This window comes from Rattus norvegicus, chromosome 4 (genome assembly GCF_036323735.1).
Source record: "Rattus norvegicus strain BN/NHsdMcwi chromosome 4, GRCr8, whole genome shotgun sequence".
In the NCBI taxonomy this organism is placed as follows: domain Eukaryota; kingdom Metazoa; phylum Chordata; class Mammalia; order Rodentia; family Muridae; genus Rattus; species Rattus norvegicus.
The window spans coordinates 122,154,889-122,180,771 of NC_086022.1; the positions used below are offsets into that span (position 1 = coordinate 122,154,889).

Consider the following 25,883-nt stretch of genomic DNA (forward strand, 5'->3'; position numbering starts at 1 on the left):
TGCCAAGGCTGGTCGACATCCATGAGAGGCCTCCCCTTTCCTGGGATCGAGGAGGGGAGGGGATTGGGACTGGGAGGAAAGGAGGGAAGGCAAGCTGTGATCAGGATGTAAAGTAAATAAATAACTTAATCAGTTAAAAAAAAGAGAGAGACAGGCTTAAATTGTGTTTGGCTCCAAGGCTAATAGAACAGCTGCAATTTAAAGTAGTTCGTTTTGTTTCATTTTTGAGACAGATTCTCTTGTAGCCCAGGCTGGTCTCACATGCTATGTAGCCAAGGATGACCTTAAACCCCTGGTTCTCCTTCCTTCTTGTCCTGAGTGCTGGGATTGCACAACTACTACCAGTTTATAGCTGGGAATCAAAACCAGAGGCTCACGCACACTAGCCAAGCACTCAGATAAGTGAGCTGCTCGGGCCTTTGGTTTGACTTTTATTACGTTTGTTTGTTTGGTGTGTGTGTGTGTGTGTGTGTGTGTGTGTATATGCATGTATATGTGTATATGTGTGTACATGTGTGGTGTGTATGTATGTATGAATATGTGTGTATGTGTATGTATGTGTGTATATGAGTATGTTTGTATACATGTTTATGTCTGTGTATGTGTGTGCATGTATATTTATGTGTGTATATATGTATGCGTGTATATATGTATTTGTGTATGTGTATGTGTGTATGTATGTGTATGTGCATGAGTATGTGTGTGTGCATGAGTATGTGTATGAATATGTATATATATGCATGTGTATATATGTATGCGTGTATATATGTATTTGTGTATGTGTATGTGTGTATGTATGTGTATGTGCATGAGTATGTGTGTGTGCATGAGTATGGGTATGCATGTGTATGAATATGTATATATGTGTGTATATGTGCCTGTATATATCTATCTTGTATGTGTGTGTGTATATGAGTATGTGTGTATATGTATGTGTCTGTATATATGTATGTGTGCATGTATGTGTATGAGTATGTAGTGTATAAGTGAGCATGCCATGGTACTCTGTGGAGCTCAGAGTACCTACTTGCAGTAGTCAGTTCTTTCCTTCTAATATGTGGGCCCTGGGGTTCAACCTCAGATCATCAGGCTTGGAGGCAAGGGCCTTTACCCAGTGAGCAATCTTGCCTTCTCCCTGTGGTTTGCCTCTGATGATGACTGAATGTTCTTGAGTGTGCATACAAGCTGTAGAATCCATAAGCAAATGCTTCAGGGCATGCTCAAGTCTGGTCTTTTAAAGAATGGTGGACTGACAATTCTATTCTCTCTTGCAATGCTTGGGATAGAAGCAGGGTCTCCAGCATGCTCAGCCAGCACCTGCTGCCAGCTGTACCCATTCGAGAGCATTCTGAAAGAAAGAGCTCCCATCTAGACAGAAGGAAACATGAAACATCTCTATGGCTCTCCCTCTTTTTCGAGGGGCCAAAAGAATTGCTCAAAGCCAGGGCAAGGTAGTGGGTAGGCAGCCTCTGGTCCTGATGGCCCTGCAGCCTGGGACAGCTAGTGCATGCATCCAAACTCAGCACTAGACACTTCCACCTGCCGCCACTGGAGCTGTCACGTCAGTTCAGACGGATGGTAGAGGCCACGGGGCTCCTTTTCTTTCTCTGGTCGTGTCCCTCTGCCCTCCAGGGAAATTCTGTGTGAAGGGCCAGTGCTTCCTGCCCCTCCCCAGGTCACTAATGACCCACTCTCTCTCTCTCCCTTTTCCAGGACTGGGCTACGGAATCAAAGCGGCTGCTGTGACTCAGGCGTTTCCCATTGCCCAATTCTCGCATCCTCTCCTCTCAGCGCCCGAGCTTTTCATGTCCTATTTGAAACTGATAGGAAACCCTAGCATTGTTTCACAACATGGATATTAGCGCCGATGAAGGAAGCGCTCCATCAGATAATCGGCCTGCAGTGAGCTGGCTTCCAGCACCAGCTGCCCAGACCCATTTCTCCGCTTCCCAGGACCCCAGACCCAGTATGGCTCTGACCCAACAGTTAGGGGCTTGTGGCCAGGGGGGCCACAGCAGCCTGGCTCCTCCCACTTTCCACTCCACTCCGGTTGGAAGGAGAGAGGGGGTGGGCAGGGAGGCTTTTCTCCTTCCAGGTCTCTGATAGGCAAGGGTCTCCATCACCTTTAGACATTTGATGGCCTTGCTCCCTTCCCCAGCACTTTTCCAAGTGATCCTCCATATCCTGGGGTTCCCTAAGCTTGGAGTCCCCTCTCTCCTTGCAGTTCCCATTGATGTGGGTTCCCAGCCTGTTCTTGTGTAAGATTTCACCTGAACAAAGGGTTCTGCTGCTAAACACCTTTGGAACCGCTCAGAGCCAGGCAAGAGCACTTGCACACTCTCTAGGACTGACGCTTTATTTTCTAGTTAGGTATTGGCAGTGCTTTGGTAGAAATGTAACTCTATCCCTGGACATGGCCTGAGCAAGCAGGCACTGCATAAACACCCTCAGGCGGAGCAGATGGTTGTCAGCCTCTTCCTGAGTTACAGATGAGGACCTGGGTGTCAGAGAGGGTATACAATTTTCTCAGGCTCACACAGCAGTTTCTAAAGACAGGCTGCAGTCTGTGGCTAAGTTTTCCAAAGATGTCAATCATATGGGACTGGCTCTAGGACTGGGAATGGGGGGTGGTAGAAGGAAAAACAGCAGAGGGGCTTCCTATGGTGCCACTCTGAATTCTGGTAGCAAGCGATTTCTGCTCAACAGTTTCTGTTCCAGTTTTTCTTTCTTTTTTTTTTTTAAAAGCAAAAGTGGCAAATTCCTGCTTAAAGAGATGACCCCATACAGGTAGTACATGTGCATTTTGAATAGAGCTTCCTGCAAGGGGCTGGCTACCTTCAGATCCCAGTTCTTCACAGTTTCAAGGCATCTATCTATCCTGGCTCTCACATTCTAGCTAACCACGGTACCATTCCTTGAGCATCTGTCACGGGTCAGGTATTTATGTATGCTATGCTGAACTTTAAAATAGCGCACATACTACGTAGGCCGTGTTGCTCACAGCTCACAGATGCAAGATCATAGCCCAAAGAGGCTGCACGACCTGTAGTCGGGCACACAGCAGTAGGTGGCAAATGTCAGCGAGGTCATAGATGTCGGCTGGAAGCCTTTGGCCCAGATCAGTGCCTTAGCAGTTTGAGTGTTCAGAGAGGGCTGAGGGGCTTGCTAATTCAGAGTTCAGGCCTCACACTTGAAGCTTGGATTCAGCAGCCTGGATAACACGCTCTCTAGTCCCAAGCATCCTGGCAGGAGCTGCCACGGCTCTCTTTTCTAACTAGGCAACCAAGATTTCATACAGGGCCATCTTTCAATAGGAGAAAAGGGAAGCAAGAACTTACAAGGACCTTGCCTGTTCCCAGGGGTGGCTTCAGCCTTATTTAATTTGAGGTCTCCTGAATATTCTCAGGATTTCTGCAGCACCTGGCCTCATGTCCTCAGGAGACTTGAGTCTGTCTGTCCTAAATAACTTTTTCATCCCAGGTCAAGTCCCAAGCCCCTGGAGACTCCACACCTCTCTCCACTCTCAGTGAGACACTGGGTAGTATCTGGTGCCAAGGAAGCCTATCGTCTTCCCTGGTTAGTTGATCTGCAGGGCACAGCAGAACCTCCTCTCCTTCCCCCTTTTGCTTCATCATGGACCCTGTGGGACTTCAGCTGAACACTTACTATATTACTAGAGGCTGGGCTAAGTTCTTGACCCACTTGCTTTCCTTGAAGCCTAGCACTCTCCAGGAGGGAGGGTGTTCCACATTTCAGGTAGGTAGGAACCTCCAGGTGCTGCAGTTTGCTGGTAAGGGTGGGGCTGCTGCCTGTGGCCTGGCTCCAGTGGGCTGGCTCTCAAAGGTTCAGCATCCCATGTGGTGTGGCCTTTCGGTGGGACACCTGGGCTGCTGCTGTATGGTTCTTATGCTGAGGTCTGTATGGACCTCAGACGTCACTGCTATAGCACAGAAAGCTATTCGGTTCTGCCTGCTGCTTCCTCAAGCAGTCAGCACCAAAGATGGGTAATACTGACATCTACCACTCTGGGTTGTTGAAGGCCCTGGGTTTGCTTCTCTCCTCTCTCTCTCTCTCTCTCTCTCTCTCTCTCTCTCTCTCTCTCTCTCTCTCTTTGTCTCTGTCTCTGTCTCTGTCTCTCTGTGGGTGGGATACCCAGACTGAAAGTAGGCCAGGCTAGAGGGGTTCTGGGGCACCAGATCCATTTATAGCTTTGTTTATGTAGGATCCATTTCCACCATCCAAACAGCACAAAGGAATCTTAGCGACACAATTAGTTGGTAAATTGAGAATTTCCTGTCTTTGTTGGGATGGGGTGGGGGTGAAAGGAGGTAGTTTCAGGCTCTTAATGAGATGATGAACTTTTAAATAATAATAATAAAAAGAAACTTATGTAGCTGGGGTGGTGGTGCATGTCTTTAATCCCAGAATTTGAGAGGCAGAGGCAGAGGAAGGTGGATCTCCGAGTTTGAGACCAGCCTGGTCTACAGAGTTCCAGGATAGCCAGGGCTACACAGAGACACCCTGTCTTGAACCCCAGCCTTATTTATTATTTGTATGTGTGTGGGTATGATCTAGGTTTATACTCATACATCACTGCTTACCTAAGGTCCAAGACCAACTTCCTCCTTATACCAGAGTCCTTCAACTCAATCCCCTGCTGTCAGGCTTGGTGGCAGGAGCCATTGCACAGGTTTGTGAGATGAGGTATTTTTTTTTAAATCCTGAAGCACTGTGTGGTTAGTGCAGTGTACCTAGTCCCAAACAAAAAGTCAACAGAATGAAACATCCCCACAACCCCTGAATACAACACCGTTAACACGGCGTTACTATCATTATATCATGTGACGGCAAAATCCGTGTGATACAGACAGCAGGACGTGGCCCTGGAGTCACAGGTGGTAGCCTTCTCTGTGTGTGAAGGGTTTTCTGGTATCATATCTGCTTAGCATGCAGGACTTAGCAGTGAGTCCTGGTCCAGAGGGGGTGGACCCAGGAGAGATGAAGGATGGGGACAGGGACACCCTTGCAGCTCAACTGAACACAGGCTGCAAAGCAGACTGGACAGCAAACTCTTCAGAAAGTAAATCAAACTTTCAAGAAAAGGGCTTTCTTTCTTTCTTTCTTTTTTTTTTTTTTTTTTTTTGGTTCTTTTTTTCGGAGCTGGGGACCGAACCCAGGGCCTTGCGCTTCCTAGGCAAGCGCTCTACCACTGAGCTAAATCCCCAGCCCCTCTTTCTTTCTTTAAGACAGGGTCTCACTCTGTAGCCCTGGTTGACCTGGAACTCACAGAGATCTGCCTGCCTCTGCCTCTTGAGTGCTGGGATTAAATGCACGTGCAACCACACCCAGACATGCAAGAAAAAGATTCCTGTGTTTGAACTCTGGCTTGGTCACAACCCAGGCAGTTAAGTGAAGGCAGGAGATTTTCTTTTTCTGGTCTTCACAAGGTCACGGTGCTATCAGCTATGTGTGGTGGGGAGTGGCAAGTCTGGGGAGAGACTGTCTCTGGCAGGCCCAGATGGCTGATCACAACATCTGAGGGTAGGGTCTTCAATTTCAAAATAGGTTGGCACCTCCCTAGTACAAGGTCACAGTGATATTGGACACTGTGGGGCAAGTCCTTAACACACGATGGCCCCAGCCCTAGCCAGATTCTTCCTATCTGCCTTTGACTGTTCCCCGGTGTCCCCTTTCTGCTAATAACAGCTAACATTTTAAAGGTAATACTTCTCATCATCCTTGCCCTTGGGATAGAGTTCCACTGTCTCCACAGCACAGAGGACAAAGGGAGGGAGTAACTTGCCCCAGAGCCCCTAAAGCCAGTCAGCAGCAGAACCAGGCTTTAGACCTACTCTGTTTGACTGCCAAGGACTGGCTCAAGAGAGAACCAAGCTGTAGGCATGCAGACTGGCTGGCTGGCCACGCGCCCACGTCCAATGCGTCCCCTTTGCAATTGGCAGCAGCACCAGGATACCCAGTACCGTCTGGCTGAGATCCTAACGCACTTGTGGGCTCAGGCACTTGAAACATACCCTTTGCTCTTGCCAATACCGAGCACTGAAACCTCTGCAGACGCTATTCAAACAGCCTCTGGGAGGTCAGTTGCCACCTGTGGCACCCACACGGCTCTGGATCCTAGAGCTGCTGATCCGCACAAAGCGATGTGACTGAAAGGTCAACAGCGGGGACGGGGGAGCATACATAAGTCAAGGATGGCAGTTCTACTCTTGTCCCACAACCAAGGCTGTGACTTCCGGCAAGCAACTGACCTCTGACGTCTCCCTTCTGATTCTTAACATGAAGTCACTCGAGTTTCCTCGAGAGCAAGCAACCTCAACACAGAGTTGCTGTGCTTATTGTGACTACAGCTAGAAATGCTGATTGCACCGGTGGGAGATGGGTTAGGAAGGTACAATGAAAAAGAGGCTGAGGGTGAGAAGCCACAGGAATAATGACCAAGTCTCTCCCAAGAGTCAGAAGCTCCAATTGCAGATGAATCAGATCACTGCCCTTTGGCAAGCTCTAGGGTGGAGAAAAAGGGAAGCCTCAGGTTTAAAGGGGCTGTGCTGGGCCGTGCTGGGCCGTGCTGGGCCGTGCTGGGCAGTGCTGGGCCGTGCTGGGCAGTGCTGGCCCGTGCTGGGCAGTGCTAGCTCCCACAGTGCATCTCCAGAATCACTTCATGTCACTGTTTGAGGGAGTGGTCTGACTGGCAAACCAGTGCTGAAACAGTTGAAATAACAATGTGTTTTGTTTTGAGGCGGGTGGGGGGGGGGTGGGGTGGGGGGGTGGGTGGGGTTTCCCATTTAGTGAGGCAGGGATGTGAGGCTTCATCTTGTCTATGTTCTCAGGGGGTTAGTGATAGCCATGGCCTTTCAGCGTGTGTGTGTGTGCGTGTGTGCGTGTGTGTGTGTCTGTGTGTGTACTCAGTGTGTGTGTGTGTACTCAGTGTGTGCGTGTGTGCGTGTGTGTGTGTGGTGTGTATGTGTGTGTGTGTATGTGTGTGTGTGTCTGTGTGTGTGTGTGTACTCAGTGTGTGTGTGTGCGTGTGGTGTGTGTGTGTGTGTGTGTACTCAGTGTGTGTGTAGATGCACACAGGCCACAGCGTCTGTGTAAAGGACTTCCCTTCTTTCATCACATGGGTTTCAGAGATTAAACTCCGCCTCTGCCTGCTGAATCACGTTTATCCTCTTTCCCCATTTTTGGGGGCACCAGGGATGAAACCCATAGATTTGCCCATGCTAGGTCAAGACACTGTCCCACCAAGCCTCCTCCCAACCATTCCCAACCTGCTTGACTATATTTTTGAGACGGTTGAGTTTGCCTCCCTTCCACGAATGGAGTGGACAGATTTTGACAAGAGGAAGATTGTTTTTAGAGATTTTATTGGATTTATGTGCTATTTTACTTAAGTTGTTTGGGAGCATGAGTGTGCTTGCTTGCATTTATGTGTACCATGTGAACGCAGGACCTCTAAAGGGCCCAGAAGAGGGCGACTTATCTCCTGAAACCAGAGTTACAAGTAAGTCACCATGTTAATGCTGGGAACAAAGCCTGGGTCCTCCGAGAGCATAGGTACTTTTAATGGCTGAGCCATCTTTCCGGCCCACACCGCATGGTAGTTAATTCTAACAGGAAAGTAGAACTTTCTAGAGCCTTAGTGCAGCAAGATGCTAACTGAGAGAGGTTTCAAGTGTTAGAGTCTAAGCTCTGAGAGTCTTGGCATAAGCCTGGGAACAGTGATTGCAGAGCAAGTCCATGGAGAACAGGCCAGCAGCTAGAGAAGCCAGGCTACAGGCCTTTGACTTTTAGCAGTCCTAACCGCTGAAACAAGTCCCCCCTTGCAATTGAAGCATCCAGTCCCAGAGGCAGGGGCAGGAGAAGTATCTCCTGGAGCAGGAGTGTGTTCCTCTGCTGCGGACCTGTCTCTGGCAGGCCTCAGGAGCAATCTTCCTCACCAGTGAGTGTCTAGGAGCCAAGTCCCCAACCAGAGCCTGAAACTGAACTGGAAAATCAACCAACCAATCAACCTCTGTGTGTGTGTGTGTGTGTGTGTGTGTGTGTGTGTGTGTGTGTGTACATGTGTATGCATACGCATGTGCATGTCTGTATGGATGTATATGTACATGTATGTATATGAATGAATGTATGTGTACGTGTCTGTAATTGTGCGCGCGCATGTGTGTACGTGCACATTTAAATTCTGTTATAGAGAGCCTGGTGGGAGGACAGTTGGCAGGATGTGCCATTGGCTCTGTCTCACCACCTGGCCAAGGCCACCTCTCCTCATCTGTAACCTTGTACAGTTACTTCCCTTCCATGCTGGACTCTTGTTTTTTGTTTGTTTTTGCTTTTGCAATAATATTGTATTATGTAAGCCTTTTACAACTCCATCTGTGGTGGCTTGAATATGCTTGGCCCAGGGAGTGGCACATTAGGAGGAAGTGTGTCAGTTGGGGGTGGGTTTGGAGACCCTCCTCCTAACCATGTGGGGGCCAGTTTTTCTCCTAGCAAACTTCAGGTGAAGATATAGAACTCTCAGCTCCTCCAGTGCCATGCCTTCCTGGACAGGGCTGCCATGCTCCTGCCTTGAAGATAATGGACTGAGTCTCTGAAACTGTAAGCCAGCTCCAGTTAAATGCTGTCCTTTGTAAGAGTTGCCTTGGTCATGGAGTCTCTTGACAGCAATGGAAACCTAACTAAGACACCATCCTATCTTTAAATATAAAGGTATGTGGACTAATGATTATCTGAAATTCTCTCTAGTCAGACCTAATCTTAATGCTCTCCAAATGTTAGAAGGTGATGGTAAGTGAGAAGGGCAGGAGGAAGAGGGGGAGTCGGGTTCCCCAGTGAAGGCTTTCCTTGCACTGAGGGGGTGAGGGAGCATAGAGTTACCTTTGGTTGTCTTTTCGTCTTTACTCTGTGTGAGCACAAGCTCACAACACAAACCCAGCAGCTTCTCCAGAGCTGGGATTCAGATTTTTATTCATGCAAGCAATGTATTTACAAATGTGCTTATTAACTTACATATCGATTCCACACTAGCTAGTGAAGATTAGAAGGTTGCACTCCTAGTTTATTTGTTTGCAATGTTTCAAGGTAAATGCCATGGTGACTAAGCTGTGACCCAATAAAACACCTACAAGTTGAAGGTTTTTTGTTTTTTGTTTTTTTTGTTTTTTTTCGGAGCTGGGGACCGAACCCAGGGCCTTGCGCTTGCTAGGCAAGTGCTCTACCGCTGAGCTAAATCCCCAACCCCGAAGGTTTTTTTAAAAGACAAATAAATAAACATCACCAAAGAAAATGATTAATTACAGCTTAGATATAAAACTGAATCACCAGTTAACTAGATTATTTATAAAGATCTAATAAAAAGCAAAAACAGTTGCTGGGATGTTTTGAAGGAAGTCACTCAGTGCCACCTTCCCTTCAGAAATGGCAGCTGTAGCCCCTCCTAGAGGTCCCTTTTACCAAACCCTTAAGACTTTGTTGCAAGCTGTTTAAAAGGACACTGAAGACATTGTAATCCAGTGGTTCTCAACTGTCCCAAAGCTGCGACATTTAATACAGTTCTTCCTGGTGTAGTCACCCCCACCCCCAACCACAAAATTTTTGGTCTAATTTTGCTACTGTTATGAATCTATGCAAATATCTGTGTTTTCTGATGGTCTTAGGCAACCCCTATGAAAAGAGCATTAGACCCAAAGGGGTCACGACCCACAGCTTGAGAAGCATTGCTTTAACCATATCTAGGAAATATAAGGCCACCTCCTACTGGGTAGATGGGAAAACCCTTTGCTCTCTCCATACCAATCTCCTCATCTGTAAAACAGGGAGATCGAAAGCCCCCCACGAGGGTCGCAGCGAGCAAACCAAGCACTCGGATCGTCTGTCTCCTGGCTGTAGCCATGCTGTGGAAAGGGTAGAATGATGCCAGTAGTGTCCTCTGCAAACAGAAGTTACATAGGAATTGTTTGTTAAAAAGTCTTCTTGGGGACTGCAGGGTATTGCAAGGCTTGGGAAATCTTGTCAGGTGAGTACAGTCTGCCATGAGGATGAATGGCTAGCCTGGCCCAAAGGTCCACATGGGGAGAGCAGGACGGTCAGACAGCAGCCTGTCAGAGGAACTGCTTTGTCAGTCAGGCTGGTGGCCTACATGGCCACTGTGGATGGGATCCTCACTGTGGGCTGGTAGGACATCTGAGTCCCTTGGGCGCAGGGCATTTTGGGATGTCAGAAACCAAAGCTCTCCTCTAGTCACTTCTGTTAGAACTTGCGGGTATGCCTGCTGTGCTAGCAGCTCAAAGGCAGCAGGAAAAGCCAACCACACAAAGGCACTGGTCAGGTCCAAGGACAGAATACCAGGCCGACTGGAGACAAAGCTGATCGTCCACTCAGAGCCCAGAATGGGCATGGCAAAGAGCTTTGATTGGAAGGACAGCCCTTATGCAAATGAAGGGAAATTTGCACCAATCCCAGCACGAGCTCTCATGCAAGAACTGTGTTTGAACCAATCACAGGGGAGGTGCTTCCCACAGGCCTAGGAAAAAGTAGACCAGGAATTCACAGAGACTCATGATTCAAAAAAGATTTTTTTAAAAATATCTGTTCAAGAGATTTGAAGTAGTTGTTTCCAGTATGGTTCTGAATTGTGGTAGCGTCCATGGTTACTGTGTAGCTTCTAGAAGCTTCTGCGGAATGTTCGAAGCCTGGAGGCACCATGACTGTCTGAACCAGGTATTGGTGTGCAGGCTCTCGAAACCAGGACGTGTTTAAAAATTCTCAGTTAAGGGACTCAAATTGTTCTGCCCAATGTCTTAGGTTATTTATTTATTTTTTTAAATGACCATTTTAGTCAGATGCTCTTGGGGAAAGAAGGATCATTTTACCTCTCCCGCTTTGTTTTTGTCTTGGAGAAGTTGGAACTGTGACCCAGGGTCTCAGACATCCTAGGCCAGGACTCTGCCACTGATCTGTGTCCCAGCCCCTAGTTTGTTCCTTGTGATTGGGCATTGTCCTCCCTGAATCTCAGCTCATTATCACCATGACGCCCTGGAGACCACCTAACACAGCCCGGCCTGTGCACCCAGTCTGCTCAGCACCTGCCCTTGGGGTCTGTGTCCTCTATTGCACTGAGGAGGAGAAAAGATGGGGCTGGTGTGTGAGTGTGTGTGTAAGGCGCAGGGGTTTGTAAGGTGCAGAGGTGTGTAAGGTGCAGGGGTGTGTAAGGCGCAGGGCTGTAAGGTGCAGGGGTGTGTAAGGTGCAGAGGTGTGTAAGGTGCAGGGGTGTGTAAGGCGCAGGGCTGTAAGGTGCAGGGGTGTGTAAGGTGCAGGGGTGTAAGGTGCAGGGGTGTAAGGTGCAGGAGTGTGTAAGGTGCAGGGGTGTGTAAGGTGCAGGGGTGTGTAAGGTGCAGGGGTGTGTAAGGCGCAGGGTTGTAAGGTGCAGGGGTGTAAGGTGCAGGGGTGTGTAAGGTGCAGGGGTGTGTAAGGCGCAGGGTTGTAAGGTGCAGGGGTGTAAGGCGCAGGGCTGTAAGGTGCAGGGGTGTGTAAGGCGCAGGGTTGTAAGGCGCAGGGGTGTAAGGCGCAGGAGTGTAAGGTGCAGGGGTGTGTAAGGCGCAGGAGTGTAAGGTGCAGGGGTGTAAGGTGCAGGAGTGTAAGGTGCAGGGGTGTGTAAGGCGCAGGAGTGTAAGGCGCAGGGGTGTAAGGTGCAGGGGTGTAAGATGCAGGGGTGTGTAAGGCGCAGGAGTGTAAGGTGCAGGGGTGTGTAAGGTGCAGGGGTGTGTAAGGCGCAGGAGTGTAAGGTGCAGGGTTGTAAGGCGCAGGGGTGTAAGGCGCAGGGGTGTAAGGTGCAGGGGTGTGTAAGGTGCAGGGGTGTGTACGGTGCAGGGGTGTGTAAGGTGCAGGGGTGTAAGGTGCAGGGGGGTGTAAAGTGCAGAGAGGCAGCTCCTAGCAATTACAGCGGGGGGGGGGGTCTATGAATCCCTACGGACCCCTCAAAGACTAATTGGCAACAGCTTTGCAAATGAGATGGCTCAGAACCTTCTTGGCAGAGTCTGAGAGCTCACCGCATGCTGTTTTGCTTCACTAGTGGCCTGCCTGGAGACTTGTGCTGGCTGGTGGAGGTGAGGACAGCGGAGCGTTGGGCCTGTCCATATTGAGACCGGCTTTGTGACCAGTGGTTGTGGGTTTCCAGCCAGCTAGATGCAGCGTCAGCTGGGCTCCGGGGGCGGCAATCAACCTTGCTGCTTACTACAGCCCAGCAGCAGGAAGTATTCCAGAAACACCTGCTTCCTGAGGGCTCCTGAGGCTGGAACCGTCTGGAGCGGGCAGCCATGCTGCTGGTATGAATGGTCGGGGCAGTCGCTAAGCTTTGATCAACTGCACAGTGTGTGTTCTGTCTTGGCACCCCAGACTGTGAGCTCTGCTCAGATGCCCCTGGAACGCAGGCACACTCACCGCCACACACTCATACACACATGTGTTCACACAAACACATCTTCACATACACACCCCCCAAGCACACACACCACACACACACAGTACAAACGCAGCAACCTTACAATATTGCACATGGCACAACATCACATGTGCTCCTTTGCACATACATACAACACTGCACATTCACACAGAGACTATCATACACTTTCAAACACCACACACATATATACACAGACATACTCTCCCAGCTTATTCACTTCTACACACACCTATATGCCATACACAAACACAACCTAAAGGACTACATATACAGACACACACCCACTCACACATACATAGGCCCCTGGTAAAGTCACTCCTTCAGGTTTGGGGAGGTCAGCTTAGGCCTTAGCCATGCGACCACAGCCTCCGCGTGGGCTGCCGTGCTATGGAAGTGGTCTTGGGCCAGGCCTTCAGGCTGAGTGCCAGGCATTCCACAGCACTGTAGCCCAAGTGATTCATCTCTCTCCCCAGCTTCAGACTCCTTTGGTAAAGAGTGGACCTGACCGTTGGCTGGCCCTTCCCACAGGTGAAGTTCAGAACAATGCTATTTCGGAAAAGACAAGGCACTCTTAACAATTGCTTACAAATCAAGGCAAAACTTCCTAGTTAAAGTCATGCATTTTCCTCCAGACTTTTCTGGATTTTAGTTCTCAGGAGTGGAGTCAGTTCTCAGGACACCTTTCCCTTACTGTACCTGGTGGGGAAGAAGCCTGCTGGAAAGCAGAAGAAACTGAAACCCAGAGAGCTTAGGTCACTCTCGGGGTGTCACCCAGGCAATTGGAGAGTGGGCAGCTTGTCAGAGTTCTCCTGGGGGACCCATCATAAGGAGAGCCAGTGTGGTGCCCATCTGCTGGCTCTGGGGCAGGTATCTAGCAGAGAGAATCTGGTAGAGGCCAGGAAGCGTAGGCTGTGGTTTCTGTTGTAGTGTGGACATGATCACAGGAAACTGGGGGTCTACATGGAGCTGATGTCCACACGGCGTCTCCAGCTGGATTGGGTTCAGTGTTCTCCATGGCTCCAGGGTGGCGGGCCTTCGAGAAGCGGTGGCGCCGTGGGTGGAGGTGCCCAGGGGAGGGGGAGGGCAGCACTATGGGGCAGTGCCCAGCTTGGACCCTCCGGGGACTTCCTGAAGCCTCCCTCTGGCCACCATCCACCCTGTGCAGGTCCCCAGAACTTGAGGGCGGCCTCAGAACAAAGCGTTCTGCAGGAATTCCGGCTCGCAGTGCATTGTGGTGCTGGGCACACGGCCAGCCACAGCTCCACTGACTGGCTCGCTCTGTGGAGCTGAAGGCTGTGTGGACCCCTGACTCAGCCACCCCTAATTCCACAGCTGCTTCCACACTTGCCTCCCCTCTTCCCTTCCTGTCCTCCTCTGGCTTTGCCTGGACCACCAAGCAGCCAGCGAGGGCACAAGGACAGCTTCCTGGTGCCTGACTTAGGACTCTTAACAGCGAGAGCTTCCTTCCTGAACATCACATCTGCTGGTCGTCCTTCTCCTCCGTGACTCCTCAGGCAACAGCTGGGTGCATAGGAGGGACCTCTGCCAGGGAGTGGCCCATCCTCCAGTGGCTTGGCATGAGACTCCAAGATTCCATCAGTACAAGGGCAGGCTGTGGGAACAAGGGGCCTGTCTTCTAGGCTGTACGGCTGCTGTAGGGCCACAGTGACCTTCAACACCCATCCCCCTTATAACTACCCTTATCTTCCTCCTGTACACAGCTGCCACCAGGTCATAGTCCCCTACCCCCACCCCCAGATCCTCCCTAGTCTTTCTCTTCAACCATAGGATCCATTGTAGTCAGAATTCTCCTTTTGGATCCATTCTTTCAGGGTCCCATGTAGTTTAGGGAAAAGCTGAATACCCTCTTCCTTCTACTCAGCCAGCCAGTAGCTTCCCGAGTCCCTCAACCTATCATACACACCTGTCTCAGGGCCTTTGCATAACACACACCGGCCTCATGGCTTTTTGTTGTTGGTTTTTTGTTTGTTTGTTTGTTTTGTTTTGTTTTGTCTGTTCCCCTGAAACAGGGTCTTAGTTCAGGCTGGTTCTAACATGTGCAACAATATTTCTGTCTTAGTCTTTTGAGCCCTGGGTTACAGGTGTCAATCACATCACCTGGCTTGCTTCAATGATACCTATTTACAGCCACTGTCTCCTCCTGGAGCACTTCTGCCTGGTGGTCTAGGAGTCTGTGGAAGTGTCCTTGCAGCTGTAGATGTGGGTAAGCACTGTCAGCGACTGTTATAAAGAGACATACACAACCTGTGGGATATTCTGTAGGCTGGAAGGCATGGGCTCATGAAATCTTGAGGGATTGTTAGCAATACTAGGACACTTTAGTTCTGAGGCCTCAGTTGCAAGTCCTTGGTGGACCACCATTTATTTCCTTCTCTCTTCTGACTCCTCTGGACTCCCTGACTTCTCCTGAGCCCCTGACTCCTTCTGGGAGCTTAATTTCCCTTAGCCCACTCTGAGCAATATGATGGAGTGGACCTCGTTTGGCTCTGGAGGCTATTGTAGCCATGGATGCGCACACCCACAAGCTTAGGGACAGATGTAGCTCGGTTGGATGTCCCTGTTCCTGACTGAGTAGACATAAGGCTGCTGCAGCCATCTTGCCCCCAGGAGGAAAGTCCACCATAGAAGTGAGCTGAGAGAGGGAGCTGAGCTGAGGGGAGGGATGGCACTTAAATGTCTCTTGACCTGGGCCTAATAAGAGCCCTGGAGCTGAAACCTGACAGGAGGCATGCAGGTGCGCGCGTGCGTGTGTGTGTGTGTGTGTGTGTGTGTGTGTGTGTGTGTGTGTGTGTGTGTGTGTGTGTTTGGAGAGCTCTGAAATTTCTTCCTTGACTCCTGCCTTCTCTTCCCTCAGCAGGGGGAATCCCATGCTTGCTTAAGACTGCTCTCCACCTGGGACTTGTCTGTGTTCTGTGGCTCCTGATGGCATGTGTGTTAGTACTAGGGAACAGAACATAGAGCACCTGAATCACTCATCACTGGCCACGTGATTGGCAAAGGACTTGTCAGTCATGGATAATGGACACTGATGAAACATGGGCATTCATTAGCTGGTGGCTCCCATAACCTGTATCCCTTCTGGACCCTGACTTCTTCCCCCTCACCTGGCCCAGGAGGCTGCTTGTCAGTCACTCAAGAAACCTGCAGCCATGGGTGCCAGAGACCAGTCAAGTTCTGGCTCCAGTTCCCTCAAGCTCCTCTAAGATGTCTTCCCTGACCACCAGCCCTCTTCATTCCATCCCTCCTATCTTCCCTGCCCATCCCTTCCAACAGGTGAATGTTATCAGGGAATAGCTTTGTCCACTTTGGAGGTCAGCCTAAAAGGCCACTGAGTTGTCTCTCTCCAGGCCACACTCCTCCTGGAACTCAGGACGAGTAGACAAAACACAGCAAATACTCCTGCCTGGTGTGTGCACAAGGAAGGGGTGTAGTGGGTGCGGTAGCTCCAGGCCTGTCGCCATGGATGATGAGACGCTCGGAACAGATGTGGCTCAGCCTCAGCTGGTTCAGAGGGCTTCCTCCTTCCTGCTTTCCTCAGCAGCAGTTGGGAGGGACCTGGCTTCCACCTGCTGCCCATCATTGCTTCGAGCCCTCTGAAACCTGCTCTCTCAGTCTGCGGCTAACATTTTACTGTTTCCTTCTGGGGATGGCTCTTTGGAGATGTCAGTGAGCTGGCCCAGTGTAAGCAGAAGTAGGTGACTGTGCCCAACACTTATCCAGGTCACCCATTCTCCCTCAGCTCCTGTCACCCTTAGGCCCACTAATACATGCCTTGTCTCTGGTGGTAGGGTGACAGAAACCCAGCTTCAAACTGTGGGAGCACGGCTCGCTTTAGATGAGGGTGGATCCAGGGGTTTATCTGGGATCATCAAACCAGTCTGTCCTGGTTGCTTACATCTGTTCCCCCTACTGAGTCCACCCTAGGCAAGACTTTCCAAAGGTGACAAACGGCCCTATTTGTTGTGGGCCCTTTCTACCAGGGCAAAATCTTTGTAAAAACATTATTTGTCGGGGCTGGGGATTTAGCTCAGTGGTAGAGCGCTTACCTAGGAAGCGCAAGGCCCTGGGTTCGGTCCCCAGCTCCGAAAAAAAGAACCAAAAAAAAAAAAAAACATTATTTGTCAAATCCCTGACATCTACCCCATAAGGCAAGCTGGGGTGGCATTTTGCCCAAGTGGTCGATTTGGGGCCTGAGCACAGGACTTGGAGGCATCTTGTGGACCCTTACCTGAAGATTGGAGAGTCCAGGGCATGGGTAATGATTGGGTGGACAGACAAAGGTTAGGAGGAAACTGGTGAACCACTCAGTGTTAACGGTGACAAGCAGGTAGCTGACAGGCTCTCTGAAGGATCACTGTGTCTAGGCCTAACTTAGGAGGGATCTGGCCAGGAGACCGGACCAGAGGCCATCAGCAAGCCAGCCTTTAAGAACTATCAACAAGAGAGGGAAGACACAGTGTAGGCTCTGTCAATGCTCTGTGTCAGGGTTCAACCCATTCCTCAGGAAGCTGGGAAACAGAGGGGCTTGGTGAGGTTGTACATCTTCCTGTAACTCTCTTATGAGACTGTTCCTGAGCTCATCTGAGTGACACTCCAAATCTCTAGGGACCTAGGGGTTTCCACAGTCCCACTTTCACAAGGTCCCATAGCACCTCCTGATGCCTTGGGAGGAGCTCACAACACTTGGAAAGGAGCCTCGAAACAACTCTGCTCTTTTCCTTAATGATCATCAAAGCTGGGGGCGGCAGCCAGGGGAGGAGCTCAGCTCTTCTCTATGCCCAGGACGTTGAAATCTAGGTGCACGACAGCTACTCTTATCTCTTCACCATCTACAGGAAGAGATCAGACAGCAGAGTCTGGCCACCCTGTGCAGTCTATTCCAGCACCCCTGCTACGGCTGTGGTTGTGTGAGGAACCTGCACCCTTTCTGTCTCCTCTCCTTCCTGTTGCCTTGGTGGGTCACTGGAACCATGCAGAAGACACAGCGGAAGGCTGGAAAAACCGACTACCTCAGAGTTGGAGAAGGATGGTGAGAGACAGGCTGGCTTCCCATCACTCTTGTTTGTTGTTCCTTCCCTTCGTTTCTGTGCGTAGTGCGTCTTCTGTACATACATGTGTACCCCACGTGCATGCCGTGCCCACAGAAGCCAGAGGAGGGCATCAGTCCCCTAGGACTGGAGCTACAGGTAGTTGTGAGCCACCTTGTGGGTACTAGGACTCAAACCTGGGTCCTGTGGAATAGCATCAAATGCTCTTAACTGAAGAGCTATCTCACCAGCCCCATATTTAGAGTTTTAAGTGCACTCAAACACACAGAGGCATCGCCTGGTGTTTGGCATGTGACACCGAAGTCTGTGGGGTGGTCTGTCCCCAGCTGTTTTTCATAACATTTTCTGCCCCCACATCTTTCCAGCCAGCGCCCTTGACATCCCTCTATTCTGCTCCTATCTCATCTCCCTATTCCCTGAAGTTCAGCTCCTGAAGAAGGGTAACTTCTCTAGAGAGCACAGCTCAGCCACCCCATAGAGCACCTCCCCTTGGGCCACACAGAGGGCCTGGCAGGTTACATATTGTTCAGAATATTTGGTTTTGTTTTTGAGACAGGATCTTTCTTTGTAGTCCAGGCTGCCCTGAAACTCACTATATACTTCAAGCTGGCATTAAACATATGGCAATCTTCCTGTCTAGGCCAGGAAGAGTAACCCTTCACCACAGTTGGCCACAGAAGACTCCTGGTAACAGTCTCTCCTCACCAGCCTGTCCGTGGCTATGCCCTGGAGGCTCGCAGGCATCGGGTCTCAGCATCAACCCTGCCCTGTGCCCGGCATGTGCCAGGAAATGCAGAGGGTTCCCCAGGTCGGGAAGGGTAGGTCAGATGCTGGTGTGGAGGCTCCCCAGGCCTGGGCTGTCCTTCCAGGAACTCCCAGCCCCTTCCTGCTTGGCTTCCTGCCCAAGCCCTTCCTGGAAACTCAGCCCACCCAGCCCCCCGTAACAGGGCCGATGTTTCCATGGTGGCTCACCCGGCCTGCCCAGGCAGGGCCCTTCCTTTCACTTTCCATATTGAGAGTTTGGAAAACAGCTTGGTGGGAAGGAGGTCCACACCACGGCCTCACCTATACAAAGTCCTTCATTGTCTTCAGTATCTGTTCCACTCTCTTTCAAAGAAGTTCAGCTTCCCCACAGAGGCCGGCACAAGCTCCAGGTAGTGGCTGAGTAGAAAAAGTGGCTGAGTAGAAAAAGCCTAGAAAGTTCCACAGTTTGTGAAGCCTGTAGCTTAGCGAGAACATAAATGCATGAGAAGACACCTGTGATACTGAGACAGCAAACGCAGGGGAAGTCCAGAGGATTGGCTCTGACTGGAGAGCAATTCTGCTTGTTGCATCCAGCAGTGTCTGGTTGCATACGACAGATCGTCTGGAGACAAAACAAAACAAAACAAAACTTGTTCTGCCATTGAAATCCACCAGCTTCAGGAATGGCTGGCTCCGGAGCCCTTTCGTTGGCTTCTTTCTTTGGAACGTGATCAACAATTTCAGTGGAGTTGGAAGATTTCCCTTTTCCTATTAGTTCCAAAAAGAAAAAAAAAAATCACCAGGGCAGCTGAGAGCTTATACTGGGCATGAGCACAGCCCTGAACCCACCATAGTGACTCTGGCTAGGCAGGGGCACAGGATGCAGCCTGTGCATATTGAAGTTACTCCCCTACGCCTGTCCTGTCCCAGGGAATTCTCCTTGGGAAGTGTCTTTCTCTGAGGCACAAGACAGGTAGAATCTCGGGCAGCCACTTTCCTCAACATTTACATGGCTGAGGGCAGGGATGTCTGGGTGGGAAGACGGGGAGGACTTTTAAACATTTCTCTCCTCCCTATAAGAAGTTGGAAGGATGGGGGCTGGAGAGAGGGCTCAGTAGTTAAGAGAACTGGCTGCTCTTCCAAAGGACCTGGGTTCTATTCCCACCACCCATATGGCAGCTCGCAACTGTTCATAACTCCAGTTCCAAGGGATCTGATACCCTCGCACAGACATGCATGCAGGCAAAAATCACCAATGTACATAAACATAAAAATAAATAAATAAGAAATAAGAAGCCGGAAGGGAGTGTTGGGTGCAATGGCGCAAGCCTTGGATCCCAGCACTCAGGAGGCAGAGGCAGGTGGATCTCTGAGCTCTGAGGCCAACCTGGTCTATAGAGAGTTTTCCAGGACAGCCAGAGACACTCAGAGAAACCCTGTATCAAAAAACAAAAACGGAAACAAACAAACAAAAAAGTAGGAAAAGAAGAAGTTAGAAGGAAGGATACATCATGTCCCAATCCATTTTCTGTTGTTTTAGCAAAATACCTGAAGCGGCAGTCTTTATGAAGAAAAGATGTTTGTTTAATCCACAGTCCTAGGGGACCCTCTGGGGCACGATCCATGGTTCTGTAACAACTCGGGTTTGGTTGGGTTTGTTGTTTTAATTCATTTATTCTAATCTTTTATGGGTGTGAGTCTTCCGAGTCCATGCACACCATGTGTGTGCCTGGTGCCTTCGGAGGACAGAATAGGGCGTCAGATCCCCCAGAACAGAGTTTCAGATGATTGTGAGCACCAGGCGCATGCTGGGAAATGAACCCAGGTCCTCTACAAGAGTAGCAAGTGCTCTTAACCACTGAGCCATCTCTCCAGCGCCATAGTTCATTCTTAACTTGTGGAGGCTTTGCCCTTGACTTGTTTACCCTGCCCTGGTCTCTTCTTCTTGGTGTCCCACTACATTCAGCTTGACCACTGGGGACCAAGCTTCCAGCTGTGAACCTTTAGGGAAGCCACCCCCTACAGGGAAGAGTTGGGGGACTGGGTGCAGAAAGACTTCCTAGAGAACAAAGTGCAGATTGTGGCAGGCACTCCCCAGCACAGGGAGTGGTGGACACTGTTCTGGGTGCTGAGTAGGGAAGAGGGAGCTGGGTCCTCCCTGGCATCCTCGTCCTAGGGTCCAGAGGTTGCCGAGTTTGGAGGATGACAGACTTGGGACAGCTATGTCACTCAGAGAAGAGAGTTCCTACCTCGTGGATGTATGTTTGGATCCCGGCTTAGACACCATCGTGGGCAGTGGTTAAGTAGCAGACCCCTCTGACCTTCGCTTTTACCTGTTGTGATGGAACCCGAGACCCAGGAGGTTGTGAGGACCAACGCTGTATGTCTAGATGCAAGGGGGTCCCGTCTCTCCACAGGGCTGTGGCCACGTGAGGCGACTGTGAACTGGGCCTGGGCCGCCTGTACAGGCAGATGTGGATGAGGCACAGAGTACCATACTGCTAGAGATTGATTCAGACCCTGGTGATTGTCAGCTGCAGTTGGCAAGTGGAAGGACATGGCTTGGGGACATTTTAGAAACTGTTGGAAAATCTGTCCTATTCCCAAGCAAAGTTTATTTAATGATCTTGACCTCAAACAGTAATTTTTAAAACTGATGCCATTGGTGGGTTGAATAGAATGGCCCCACGGCCCCGTATATTTGAGTGCTTGGTTCCCATTGGTGGACTGTAAGGAAGGATCAGGAGGTGTGGCCTTGTTGGAGGAGGTGTGTCAAGGGGGGTGAGCTTGAGTTTTCAAAAGACCAACCAAAGCCCAGGTTTTTTTCTGTCTCTCTCCCTTCCCATCCCTTCCACTCGCTCTCTTTGCTTCCAGTTCACAGAGCAGCATGGAAGCTCTTAGCTACTCCTCCAGCACCTGTCTGTCTGTCTGTCTGCCACCATGCTTCCCACCGTGATGGTTACCCTAACCCTCTGAAGCTGTAAACCCCCAATTAAATGCTTTACTTGATAAGTTGCCTTAGTCGCGTTGTCTCTTCACAGCAGTAGAAAAGTAACTGGGGTAAATATTTGATGGACTAGCAATATGGCCCAGGAGGGAGAGTGCTTGCCATTTTAATTCTCAGCGCCACATTAACCAGACACCTGAGCAAATGCTTAGCCTCAGCACTTGGAAGGCAAGAGGGAGATCAAGAGTTCAAGGTCATCTTTGGCTACAGAGTGAGTTCAAGGCTTAATGAGGCTACAGGAGACCTTGTCTTAAAAAGCGCAACAAAGCAGCACACCCATTTAGGACAAGCTAGAGTTATCTGTGAGGAGGAAACTCAGTTGAGAAAAAACCTCCATCAGATTGCCTAAGGTAGGACTGTCATGCATTTTCTCAATGATCTAGGAAGACCCGGATCACTTGTGTGGTGACACCCCTGGGCAGGTGGTCCTGATTATAAAGGAAAACAGACTAAGCCACCGAGAGCAAGTCAGTAGGCAGCGTCCCCCCTGGCTTCTGCCTCCTCAGTTCCTGCTCACTTTCCTTGGTGATCTGGTATGTAAATGGGAGCGAAATAAGCCTCTACCTCCCCAACTGCTTCTGGTCACGATGAGCCTATAATTGTCGCCCTAATGAAAATGATTTGTGCTTAGGAAGGGCTAACGTAGATGTTGAAAGCTGCAGCTCACACACAATGTTGCCGGGAGTGTCAAACTGCGGCCATTCAGAAAGAGGTGACTTTGACTTAGTGAAAACCACAGGGGTGGGAAGGATGGCTCAGTGGTTAAGAGCATGTATGGCTTACTGCTCTTTTAGAAGACTAAAGTTCATTTCCCAGCACCCACTTGGATGGCTTCCAACCACCTGCTCCAGAAGATCCAACACATCTGACCTCTGCGGGATCTACCCTTATGCACGCAACACACACAATTGAGTAGATCTCAAAGCTGGGTGGTGGTATCGCACACCTTTAGTCCCAGCACTTGGGAAGCAGAGGCAAGTGGATCTCTGAGTTCAAGACCAGTCTAGTCTACAAAAGTGAGCTCCAGAACACCCAGAGCTACCCTGGGAAACCCAGTGTTGAGAACCCCCAACTAAATAAATGACTTTCAAAAAGGAAAGGAAAAAATAAATCTTAATAAAAGTTAAGCATAAGAGTGCTGTTTGGCCATCTTCTAATCCATTTATGAACCCAAGAGAATTAAAACCATGTCCACGAGAAAGTTTACATGAACTCAGCCATAGCATTTCCAAAGGCTGCGAATGGCCCAGGGAGCTACCATTGTGGAAGGCTAGACAGAGCAGGCCCATGCGGTCCTGTGCATCCTCAGCGAGTTATGGATATGTAAATATATAATGTTCATATATGTGTAAATACATTTTTAAAAAGTTTTTGTAAATGTTCCAAAGCCACATAGAGGTAATGGTTGTACAATTTTGTGAAACTAATGATTTGAAAAAAAATGTAAAAATAGTTTAAAAATTTAAGCCACCAAGTTTACATTTTTAAAAACATCTCTCTTTTTATGTTTATTTAGTATTTTTATGTTTGAGTGTTTTGCTGGTGTGTATATATATGCACCATGTGCATGCCTGGTACCCTCAGAGGTCAGAAAAAGGTCTCAAATCTTCTGGGGCTGGAGTTACAGCTGGTTTTGAGCCACCATGTGGGTGCCCAGAATCGAACTGGGTCCTCTGCAAGAGCAATGAGTTCTCTTAACCACTGGGGCAACTCTCCAGCCCTGCAACTTACAGGAATTTCAAGACAGAATTAATAATATGTAAGTGATGGCTTAACTATTAAAATACTTAGGGCCGAGGACATGGCTCAGTCAGTAAACTGCTTGCTATGAAAACATGGGGAACTGAGTTTGGATCCCCAGCACAAAGGTAAAAAGACAGGTGTGTGTACCCCTAAACCTTGGGCTGGAGGTCAGAGACAGGAGTGTCCTAGGGGCTCAGTGGCCAACCAGTCAAGTCGAGGAAATCAGGTTCAGTGGGAGAGCTTAACTGAAAAAACTAAGGTGGGGAGAGAGGAAGGACATTACCCGGCTCAGTGTCTGGCCTCCACACGTGCACATGAGTGTGTATGCACACACACCTTAAAAGTCAAGTTTAAGTTCAGTTTGGTGTATGACTATTGTCTTTGTATATTTCTGCTGCCATAACAAAACACCTTAGGCTGAATGACATATAAGGGTAGAATTCTATTTCTGACAGGTCTAAAGCTGAGGTCTCTGAGTGGAAGGACTGTAAGAGATGAACATGCTTCAGAGGAACACCAATCTAGTTAGCCCTCAAGGCCAAACCGACCCCATAGGCATCATCTCTTAATACCATGGCCTTGAGGTTCCAAGGTAGGAATTTTGAAAAGGTTCCTCTACGCTAAAGTAATTGCCCAGCTACTGACTACGTTTCCCAGCCTCCCTCGCAGCTAGGCAAGGTCACAGGACTAAGCTCAGGCCAATGGGAAGTGAGAAGAGGCAACCACAGCATTTATCTTTTCCCTTCCTGTTTCAGTCAGTTTGCTGGAGCTGAACTAAGGAGTTTGCTCCTCCAAAAGAGCTGAGAGGCCACTGTGCAGCCGGAGCTACCTCTGCTGAACTGTCGCTTCAGATAAACCTTGATCTTACTGAAGTCAATACAGTCATGAAGAGGTTCTCTTTTCTCCCTCTGCTTCTTGCTTTGACCGACCCCTTTCCTGAAGCAGTGAAGATGGAGCTCTTTGTCTCAAAGCCCGGAGTCCTTGTGGCTTTCAGGATGGAAAAGAGTGTTCCGTACACGTCCCTGGAGCGTCCTGCTTCTGGGTGGATTCTGGATGGAGCCCCTGTTGTTGCCTTCTGTACACAGCAGTCTTCCCACTGCCCACCTTTGAAACCCCGGTCCACCCTACTTGATTTGGCATACATCTGCCTCCCCCCCCCACACACCCCCAAGGCTGTGGATCCCAGGAACTCAAATTCCAGGAAAGTTCAAGTTATGGTTACATTTTAAGAGCATTTAAGTTTTAGAGAAAACAGAAACAAACTTAGTTTGACCTTGAAACAAAATGGCTACTAAGCTTAAGATGGATTCAGTCTGGTTCATTGTACACCATCCCCCAAAATGGGGTATTAATGAAAATGATGTTTTCTGCAAGGAACAGAAAATCCTTAAACAATACTGCTTTTAGAAGACAGACCACACCTTGGTAGGCAGAGGCAGAGGGAATCTCTGAGTTTAAGACACTCTGGTCTACAGAGGGAGTTCCAGGACAGCCAGGACCACACAGGACTACACAGAGAAACAGTGTCAAGAAACAAACAAAAGTCATTTATTTGAGAAATGCAGAGCTGGACCGGTCATGGGAGCTCCAAAATGGAGCTCCCCTGATCACCAATATACAACTTACCCCCACTATATGACTGGGGAACTCAAGCCTAGGAGGCAAAGAATGGCTTACTGACAGCTGTCAATCAAAACAGCAGCAGCTGAAAAACCTCAGCTGAAGGAAACTGATGGTCACAGCACCGGGTGCGAAAGCAGCAAGCCTTCACAGTTACCATAGCAACTGAGAATCTGCAGAGGTAACAGTATGACAGTTCTTTTCTGATTATTCCTAAGTCTCTCCTTATCTGTGTGCTCACATTCAGCCAATCAAGGGCAGCTTGATTCTTAATAAATTTAGAGGGGCTGGGGATTTAGCTCAGTGGTAGAGCACTTACCTAGGAAGCGCAAGGCCCTGCGTTCGGTCCCCAGCTCCGAAAAAAAAGAACCAAAAAATAAATAAATAAATAAATAAATTTAGGTAGTTCTTCAGGACCAAGTTGCCGGCTCTGGCAGAGGACTGGACTCTGCTTTAAGGCCCCCTGGAAACTGAGTTGGACTTCCCTGAGTGGTCAATTTCACCTTTTTCAGTTGTTAAATCCTGAGTTAGCAACAAAGTATCTCCCTTTGTACTCTTTGCTGTCTGCCTAGTCTGTTCTTGGAGACAGCAAGACAAGAACCCTCTTGGTGACAGGAGATGGTTTTTGCTGACTCACCAAGTCATCGAGCATCCGCTGACCCAGGACCCCAGGGAACAAAGACACATCTCAAGTCTACACCCTGGAGCTTCCGCTGCTTCCTGGAAGCTGAAGGTAAGGGACAGACCGGATGGGGACAAAGGTAACTTTAAAAAAAAAAAAAAAAAAAAAAAAAAACTACAGACCATGACTTCAGAGGAGCCTGTGTTTGACTGAGTCAGAGCATGGAGCAGTTTGTATCCAGATCACTGCTGAAGCCAGCAGAGCAGTCACCCCAGTGCCTTCCATGTGGTTAGGAAATGACAGAAAAGAGATCTGCCAGGGTCCTTCCAAAGGGAACCTTGGGCATGGCCAAGGCAGCCATGGGGATGGCACGGTGACAGCGTCAGTATGATGCCCTGCCCTCCTCCCCCCCAAACTCAGGAGCAAACAAATGCTGGGGTAGAACTGAGGATCAGAGCTGCTGTGGCATCTTGTTTAGAATGTCTAGATTCAAACAAACAAACAAGAAAGTGTGAAGAAATGAAAAATGGCAGCAACAAAGAGAACCTCTTTGGGCCAGCACTCAGAATTTAACAGATAAGATGCTGCCCTCTTAAACAC

General features: G+C 49.4%; 1 long non-coding RNA gene across 2 annotated transcripts in view; it reads left to right on the plus strand.

Annotated features, from left to right (window-relative positions):
* Positions 1 to 24,912, plus strand: part of LOC102554068 (uncharacterized) — a 31,935-nt gene extending 7,023 nt beyond the window's left edge. The window contains exon 3 of one of the 2 annotated variants that reach the window (XR_353459.5): positions 1,714 to 1,889. This is a non-coding gene — a long non-coding RNA (uncharacterized LOC102554068). Of the gene's footprint in view, positions 1 to 1,713; positions 1,890 to 23,796 lie in introns of those variants that run through there. The other variant, XR_005503706.2, reaches the window with a different exon arrangement.
* The last annotated feature ends 971 nt before the right edge of the window (positions 24,913 to 25,883 follow it).